Source organism: Periplaneta americana, chromosome 8, assembly GCF_040183065.1.
Source record: "Periplaneta americana isolate PAMFEO1 chromosome 8, P.americana_PAMFEO1_priV1, whole genome shotgun sequence".
In the NCBI taxonomy this organism is placed as follows: Eukaryota; Metazoa; Arthropoda; class Insecta; order Blattodea; family Blattidae; genus Periplaneta; species Periplaneta americana.
The window spans coordinates 144,019,342-144,029,495 of NC_091124.1; positions in this window are offsets into that span (position 1 = coordinate 144,019,342).

Sequence of the window (10,154 nt, forward strand, 5' to 3'; positions counted from 1 at the left end):
ATGGGACGAGTGTTTGTTGTTTACGCCTGCATATTTCTTTCATATCGGGTTTACTGTTGGAAAGCTGAAGTCTCATGTCTGGTTCTGTAAGCAGTCTGTTTCGGTATTTAGTTTTGATACACGTACACACAGAAAACCCAGTTTCATATAGGTAAGTACTTACAAAAGGAAGTAGAATTGTAATAGTTTTCTCCGATAACACTGAATACTCACTCTCACTTTGAGAGAGGAACAGAGACTACGGGTGTTTGAGATTAAGATTCTTAGTAAAATATTTGGGGCTAAGAGGGATGAAGTTACAGGAGAATGGAGAAAGTTACACAACACAGAACTGCACGCATTGTATTCTTCACCTGACATAATTAGGAACATTAAATCCAGACGTTTGAGATGGGCAGGGCATGTAGCACGTATGGGCGAATCCAGAAATGCATATAGAGTGTTAGTTGGGAGGCCGGAGGGAAAAAGACCTTTAGGGAGGCCGAGACGTAGATGGGAAGATAATATTAAAATGGATTTGAGGGAGGTGGGATAAGATGATAGAGAATGGATTAATTTTGCTCAGGAAAGAGACCAATGGCGGGCTTATGTGAGGGCGGCAATGAACCTCCGGGTTCCTTAAAAGCCAGTAAGTAAGTAACACTGAATACTCTCTTCTCAGGCTGTGCTAAAAATCCATCATAAGGAGATTCTTAAACTGAGGTTGCAAGGAAGAATCAGACGTCAATTCCAGTAATGCTTCGTATTCTTCAGAAGCGAGGGAAGAAGGTTTTCCTTTGATGTTAAATGGATTTTTGATCCACAAGTTTTGAGAATTGTTTTCACTTTTCTGTTCTGGAAATTACTGCTCTACAGTATGGCGCATATCCTCCAAATGCTTCACAAATTCTTCAATGATTTCATCAAGTTCTCGGAGAGTTTCTTCGTTCTCCTCAAGGAAATCTTTCAAAGCAGGGAAGCTCTCAAATTCACAGCCGGCTAGACTTCTTATTCAGAACTACAATTTTCTCCTGAAAGCCATGATTTTATCTGCTGCAGTGAATATATTAGCATTTTTCCCCTGCAATGACACATTTACTTCGTTCATTTTGACAAAAATGTCAGCTAAATAGGCAAGTCTCAAGAGCCATTGTTTGTCACTCAAACGATCGTCCAACTCGAAATGGTGATCAATTAAGAAAGTCATCACCTCAGCCCTAAGTTCGAAGAGTCTAATTAAAGCTTTTCCGTGAGAAAGCCCTCTCACTTCTGTATGGAGAAGTAGAGATATATGAAACATTATGGTTTATTTAACGACGCTGGCAACTGCTGAGGTTATATGAGCGTCGCCGGTGTGCCGAGATTTTGTCCCGCAGGAGTTCTTTTAAATGCCACTAAATCTAGTGACATGAGCCTGTCGCATTTAAGCACACTTAAATGCCATCGACCTGGGCCGGGATCGAATCCGCAACCTCGGGCACAGAAGGCCAGCGCTATACCAACTGCGTTACTCAGGGCGACGAGATTTATGAAGGCTTACCATGTCCTCACAAATGATTTTGAAGATTCTTGAATTTAGTGGTCTGGATTTGATAAAATTAACGATTTTTACTGCTTCATTAAGAACATTTTTCAGGGAAAGCGGCATTTTTGATGTGGCCAAAGCTTGACTGTGCAAAATACAATGACTGCTTTTGCAATTTTTTGCAACTGACTTTATGTGCGATACTGCACCAGTTGTTTTCCCAACAACTGCCTTCGCACCATCCGTGCAGATATGAACACAATATTGCCCCAGGGTATATGATTTTCTGCCAAGTACTCACTAATATGTCTAAAAACTTTCAGATCATGTTGTATTAGCTGGCAGCAGTTTACATAATATCATATCTTCTTCAATAGTATCTTCATAATGGTAACGGACAAACACTAGTACAACTGCCAGATCTGCTACATCACTTGACTCGTCTATCTGTAGTGCAAATTGACATGATCTGACCCGACGGTTTTACTGTATTCTTTCTTGACATAAGGTATCATGTTCTGAATGCGACGAGCCACTCTGTCATTTGAAAGCGGCACGGAAGGTAACTGTTCTGTTCAGCCTCCTTGATCATGCACTTAACCAGGCCAATCGCGAAGAGTTTTATTAATTTTTAGGCTACTGTGTGGGACTCCCTGCCTGAGCCACTCTGTAGTTTACAATGAAAGATGCCTCTGTTGGTTCTTCATTTGTAATATAAGATGTCTGAGCTAAAAACGTTTGTGAATTTTGTAACTCACGACGTTTCCTATCAAAGAAATCAATATTCTCGTCAGGAAACTGAGCATGATTTGTTTCAAAATGGCGACGTAATTTTGAAGGTGTCATCGAACTATTAAGTAAAATTCTGCCACATATTACACACTTAGGACAATTTTCAGCATCCATGGATCCCAATGCTAAGTAACTCTCATTATATTTACGTTCATGTTGTGTTTTGGATGTTGGCTCCTTCACATTTTCAGATGATGAGCAGCTATTTTGTAGCCAAAACCTGGTGTTTCCATTTCGCCTTCATCAGACCCACATACTTGTTTAGGGATAGGTGAAGTTGTAGTGGGACACTTGGATGTTGATTGTTTTAATGATCCTGTTTTAAGCCACCGATCTACGATTCGGTGTCATTCTGCATTAAAAAAAGTAGAGTTAGGATCGGTATCACTCTGTATTAAAAATACGATGACGTAGTTCACAATGATCGGTCTTGCCCTCTATTTACACAATTTTGAAGAAGGGATGACAAAACTCGCACAATTTTTCTTTAAAACATTTGATCATTTTTTTATATTATTAAATAAACTTTGAGACAAAATTAACACATAACTCACCTTGAACTTCAAAATAATGGTCTTTCCTCTCCAGAAGAAATTTCCTGTGTTGAAGGAACGTGAAAACAACTCTGCGAAATATTCTTCACAGAATTTTCAATGAATTCCGTAGGAGCCTACAATTTACACATGTGCATTATTGTTGGAAAATGTGTTAGTTCCAGACACTTAAGTTACTTCAAGCGCACCTACTATTATTTCAACAAACGGTACCCATTGTTGTCCTGATAATTGTCAATAGAATGGCTGAATAAACAGTAATAGTTTTGTTTTTATTCTTTTTCATGTTTTATAACATTATACTTTGGAGATTAAAAAGTAAATAATTACACATCAGGAATTGGCGGAACCCCTAAGAGTTTCCTACGGAACCTCGGGGTTCCGGGGAACACACTTTGAGAAACGCTGCTCTAGAGCGACATTTTGGAATTAGAAAATGATTATCTTCTGGTGATTACCATAGACTTTCTACATCTGAACATTTTTCAATCTATGTGCCGGTTAAAAAATGTGCTGTATTAAAGTGCTAATTGTGAACTCCTAATTGAATCCAAGCACCTAGCTTCCACTTCATTAAATATTTAACAATTAATTATTTTATTTGTAATAATAGCACTTTAGTTGTAATTAACGTAAAAGTTATTTCGGCAACAAAAGTACAGTATAATTCTACTTTGCATCTAGGCTAGAACTTAATCTGGTTTACAATTTTATTACATTTGTTTATTGCGTTTCACGTTTCCACATCATAAGAGATTTCTAATCGAGCATATGAGAAAGTAATAGATCTCATGGAAAAGTCGTTAATTTAATATTCTCCAATAAGTAGCATACAACTACTTAATACAGTGCCACTAAATTCTTTTAATTTTACAAAACACAAAATAACCTAGGTATTTCAAAAGATCAAAACTTACATTAACATAGATATAATATCGAAGCTTAATTGATGAGTCTAAGTTGCACGTAATATTTTTTTTCCCCCTGAATTACGTATAAACCAGATACAACTGCAACTAATGACTAAATAGTAGATAAAAACTATTGGTGAAAATAAAGTGTCTCCTTTATTATATTACATTCTTTCTTGTGTATAAAAACTATAATTTCATGTCAATGCGTACTTTATAATGCCATAAAAAATGTTAAGTTTTGCGATGCTGTACTTTTTCTTGCGTATTTCTGGCTGAAGCCGGCACAATGTTCCATTTTTAGGTTAATTATTATATTTACTATTCAGGGTTGTGTTATGTAACTTACAATTTGTCAATGTAGTAATATTAATTTTTTTTAAAGTAAAATATTGTTAACTAAGTAGTCTACAATACATCCTTATCTAATGGGTTATTTTTAAAAACCTTTTGTATTCACTTGAATAGCGATCCTGTAACTGCGGACGAAAAACAGGGCTAGCGCCACACGGCGACGAACCACTGAACTAGAGGAAGTAACGTCACTTTCTCTTCTACCCGCTCTGCTGGCAAATTGGAGTTTCTTCTTTGAATATAGCCGCTGCCGCTCCCACCTTATTTCCCATTTTACTTCCATCTGTCTATATTTTTATGGGATATTCTGTGGTTTCTTTAATGTCAACGTCTTCTGGTGGGAGAGTCCAGTTTGAAGGGTCCAAGGGTGCGTCGTATTGTATTCCACCGTGCTTTGCGTTAAATAGGTTTGATTTTCTGATTATTGTTAGATCTATCGGTTGTATCCCGGCTATAATGCATGATGCATCATATGACACTGTTCTATAGGCTTTAGCGATTTTAATGTTGCACAGCCTTTGAACTCTCTGTAATTTTTCTCTATTTTGTCTGTTCTTTACTGCTTCTTCCCATACTGGTGCTCCGTATGTTAATATTGATTCTTGCCCCCTTATATATAGTGCTTAGAACTTTGTTGCCAAGTCCCCAGTTGAGCTTTGTAGACTTTGATAGAGAGTGTATAAGACTTATTAATTTGTCATGTATCTGTTGTATATGTGTGTGGAAGGTGAATTTTCTGTCGATATTTATTCCCAAATATTTTAGTTCAGTCACCTGTTGAAATGGTTTGTTATTGAGACAGATATTTAGTCTCTCGTTGTGGCTGTTTTTCTGTCTTGAGACTAACATAACTTTTGACTTTGTGTCGTTAAACTTAATTTTATTTTCCTTCGCTCAGAGTTCGATCTTTTTGGTATCCTGATTTGCATAATTTTCGGCCTCCAATGCACTGCTGCCCTTCGTCATTATTAATAAGTCGTCTGCATAAGCAATTACTTCCGTTCTGTGGGAAAAGTTCAAATTAAGCAAAGAATTATATGAGATATTCCAGAAACCTTGACCGCAGGTAGACCCCTGTGGACAGCCCTTCTCTACTTCTCGTACTGACTTGTATTCATTCGCGCAAAGTGTAGCTGTTCTGTTCTTAAAGTAGTCCTTAGATAGGTTATATAAATTCTTGGGACAATCTAGTTGTCGTAGATTGTTGAGAATACTGGGCCACCAGGCTGCATCAAAGGCCCCCTGTACATCCAGGCTTATGAAGACGATGTAGCAGGGGCGTATTTTGCGGGCTACCGGGGCTACCGGCGGTAGCCCAAGGAAATTACAGAAGAAAAAGTTTATATTATAACATAATGTAATAATTTTGTATTATTAGTTTTACCATAGTAATTAAAATTAAAGTAATTGTTAGATATATTTTGTGTAATAATAGGGTCAGCGGTAGCCCAAACCCTTTAACCAGTATACGCCACTGCGATGTAGCCATCCATGTAACTGAAGATCTTGTATTACGAAGTGCTTCACTGCCATTGCTGCATCTACTGTGCTTCTCTGGGGCATAAATCCGTATTGTTTCTTGTTTAATAAATTTCTCGAATTTAAATTATGAAGGATTCTATTGATCATCAGCATTTCCAGGACTTTTCCTCCGACATTAAGTAGACTGATGGGCCTATATTTTGTTACACTGTCACTTTCTTCTTTGCCAGGTTTGATTATAGGTATTATTAGCGAGTGCTTCCATTGCTTTGGGAAAGTACTGTTCTGTATGTATGTATGTATGTATGTATGTATGTATGTATGTATGTATGTATGTATGTATGTATGTATGTATGTATGTTTATGTACTCTATTTCCAACTAAAGATTGAAGTAGACGTAAACAAAACCGAAATGTATTACTCCGCAATTGCAAGCTAGCTACCAAAGCAGCCACCAGGGCGCATTATTTTCAGCAAGTGAGCACGCAGGGAAGCCACCGCCTGATATATTGCAGACATTTCAACACATTCATTGAACTAACCCGTAAAATGCTCACAGAGGGTTAATATTTATTATTTCTCTACTGGGAATAGTGGATTTTCATTTTCTGTAGATTCGTGATTAAATGTTCTTCTTTGAAGAGTGGAGAATTTCTTTAATTCTACAGAAATTTATTTGAGGTTGATAACACTGAATCTCGCACTGTGTTATACCAGCTGTGCTGATGTGCTCTGTGAAGCTGCAAGTTACCTTGGGAGGGATTTAATGCCTATTACGCATGCGCGTTGCCATAATACACGTTACAATGATTTAACACGCAATGTGTGAAACTACTAATATAAACATGTTGTTTAAATCGTAAGAAAGTGTTCTTATAAGCATTTTTAATTCACTCGTATTCCATGTATATTATACATTTTATTATTTTAGAAGGAACTATTTTAATATGAGGAAGAAGATGACAAGCATGAGTTTGGAGGCGTTGTGCGTCCAATAGCCAATCAGGAACCATTATGCCATGTGCATTTATTTACATTTACTTCAATCTTTAGCTAGAAAGAGAGTATGTATGTATGAATCAAAGACTCCTTAAACATTTCGAATCACCACTTTCATTTCCATTCTTGATTTGTTACATGTTAGGTTTATACATATTACTAAATATTGTATTGTGTTGATTCATAATGCTGATCTTCTGTATTATTCTTTCTATTGTATTGTATTATATTTCTTATTCAGAATATTCTGTTTTTCAAAATTCAGGATCTCGAGGTCTATCAAAATTGTTGGTCTGATGTTTTCAATAAAAATCTACTATACAACTGTTTAAAATAATTTAAAGAAAAAGGCTTCGTTAGATAAGTAACTGTCATGTAATTTTCACCATTTCACTGATCCTGCGACATACCAACTCGGACGGACAGTAATTTCCAGGAAGTAGCAATAAAATATATAACGGTAATATTGCAATCATAGATGGCTGCGTTGGTTGAATATCAAATAATTACTGCACTGTAATGAGGAACAGGTACTTGAGTGGAATATTCATACGTAATATCAGAATACTTTTTTATTTTTCGACATATTTAAAAGGAAGCGAAAACCTCGCGTAATATTTAATTAAACTATGCAGCGAAGATAATAATATATAAACAGCTAATAAAATAAATGTCACAAGCAAATTAATATTGATTTTATTGATATTTTGACTCTACAATTTGTATTATATAATACATTAATCTAATAATAATAATAATAATAATAATAATAATAATAATAATAATAATAATAATAATAATAAATTAATCTATTAGTAACTACCTACGACAGTTAATGACCAATCATAATAAATTAATATATTATATTATTGGATAATATATTTTATTTACCGGTACTTACAAAATATCATATGTAATTCACTGCCATGCCTGGTTCATTCCTCAAGAAAGAATGGAAAAATATATTTAGAGAACCGACCAGAGCAATCAGTGTTTAACTACTCTTAAATACACATGCATGTCAAGAACAAAGCAATATTAGAAATATTCACTTTTATTATAGATACTTTGACATTTGAGAAGATGAGTATTTTACCAAATGTACAATAATTATTATGTACAGTAATTATTCATGAAAATAAAATTTATTTGGTGTGTTTTACGCCGGGAAAATTGTTGCTGATCTATTTATGAGTTTAATAACAAATTATTTATAGTCTTCCACATTGACTTGTACGCACACTTCAAGATTTCCGCTGCTGTGCGTCGAACATCGAGCAGGAAACAAATTGACAATCATTAATTAATTATCGACAAAACAAAAGTGAAAAGTCGGCCTGGTTGGCTCAGTTGGTATAGCGTTGGCCTTCTGTGCGGGTTCGTGCCTGGGCCAGGTCGATGGCGTTTAAGTGTGCGACAGGCTCACGTCAGTAGATTTACTGGCATGTAAAAGAACTCCTGCGGGACAAAATTCCGGCACACCAGCGACGCTGATATAACCTTGGCAGTTGCGAGCGTCGTTAAATAAAACATAACATCATCATCATCATCATCATCATCATCATCACCGCCAAAAGTGACAATATCAAATTGATTCAGTAATAGGTGGCTCTGATTGGTTGCCATTCGACGAATTTCTATACTGCATTCGTCAACTGGCTCATGAGTGAAATTGTCATCGTAATGCACTTAACTTGATATCGCCTATATTTATAAGAGATTTTTTTTTTTACAATCTCAAGACTTCTGGACGCATCAGGATTACCGATAATGTAGTAACCATGATACAAGATCGCTGCGCTAAGAAAGACAATTGAATCAATTCAAGGGACCTAAATCAACATTTCACTGCAGAATATTGAAGTCCGCATTTTAAAACTATTAGTCCAATTACTACCACTTGATTTGGAGCGTGAAACAAATGGTAAAATAATTTACACAAATTTCAGTACCTGAAATGAAATACTGAGTAAAAGGCGAATAATAAAAAGAAATTAAATTGACAATTATCTAACACAGGGTCAAAAACAGAATCACGTGTAATATTGCTGTGAGATAAGGAAGTCAAGTCGATGGGCTGGATTACTGGAGGTACAGAGTTGAGTTAACAACGTCATGTAACTTTACCAGGAGTTGGTAACCCGAGGTATAGGGGAAGGAAGGGTATTGGCGCTCACCTAAGGAAAACCATTATTTATTTTCAAAACAATGGTCAATCTTAATACTTTATTCACAAAAAGCAGACATGAACTAGATTTCTTTACATCTGAAATAGTATTACTTAAGAAAGTATTATATTTAGGGAACTATTAGGAAAACAATGAAAATGGGTAATGTGCGGTATTGCCCGACACTGTAGGGCAATGGCGCTCAACATAGTAAATAACATTCACGCGTATTTAGGTGCAGTGATCGCATTTATAATTATGTGATGGATCAACCCCATTGCATTCCTTGTGTATCTAGTTTGCACACACAATACACCGAAACCACACTTCACCATCTTCACCGAATTCTTCACACACAGCGCAAATCTCTTCTACTTCCTGAGGAAGTGTGTTTGGATTAATGTCATCTAATTCATCATCGTCACACAAATCATCTTCATCCAGTTCATCTTCTGATGTACTTTCTTATAACTTTCTTTTTGGTTTTTTAATTTTCTTTGCCCTGATCTTTGATAAAGGAGCAATGGTTGATTTTGGTTTTTCAGACTTCTTAGTCTTACGTTTGTCAGCTCTGCGCTTCTCTAAGACTTCTAGTTTTTCCTTCATCGGTGATGCTGTAAGTATCTCAGAATGATGTTTGGTATTGCCGGATCTTCTTTTACTGGTGGTTTTTGAGGGGCCAGGAATAGGTGATATTTGGGTGATTGGTATTGATTTTCTATTTTGATTTGTTTCTAATGCAGAAGGATGCGATGGAATTTCTTGAGAGGTCGTCGGCTGTATAGAAGATATTGTGAGTAAATTCTTGTGACATATTGGCTTCACACTAGTTGCTGACTTGTTCCTTCAATCTGATTATCGTCGTCAACCAATGAAAGAAATGAACCTTCTCCTGGTGGGCTCAAATTCATTGCAGCCATAAAATCTTCATCTGAGTAAACATTTCGTTTCAAGGGCCAAATGCCATTTCTTTTGAATCCATTGGTCGCTTTTTCCACAGAAGAAACTCTACCATGTGCTTGATTGAAAAGCTTTGCAATGTCGTATGGAGTGATTTTTTCAGCTGCATGAGTCTTCAAGAAAGTTTCGCATTCTTTGTTGAACGCTGATTTTAATGGTCCACAGAAGGTGAGGTCAAGGGGCTGCAATCTGTAGGAGATATTGAAATGATGTGGATGCCTTTCTCTTTCCAAAAGGAATATGAAGACAATGATGTGTGATTGCTGTGGATATCCATTATAAGGAGAAAATGGTTATCGATGGAAGCACTAGTTTCCTTTGCAAAGTGTTCTAACCAGACAGTGAAAAGTTCAGACGTCATCCACCCATTTTAGAGCACTTGTACAGTGCTCCTGTAGGTCCATCACACTGTAGCTGAGGTGACATTCG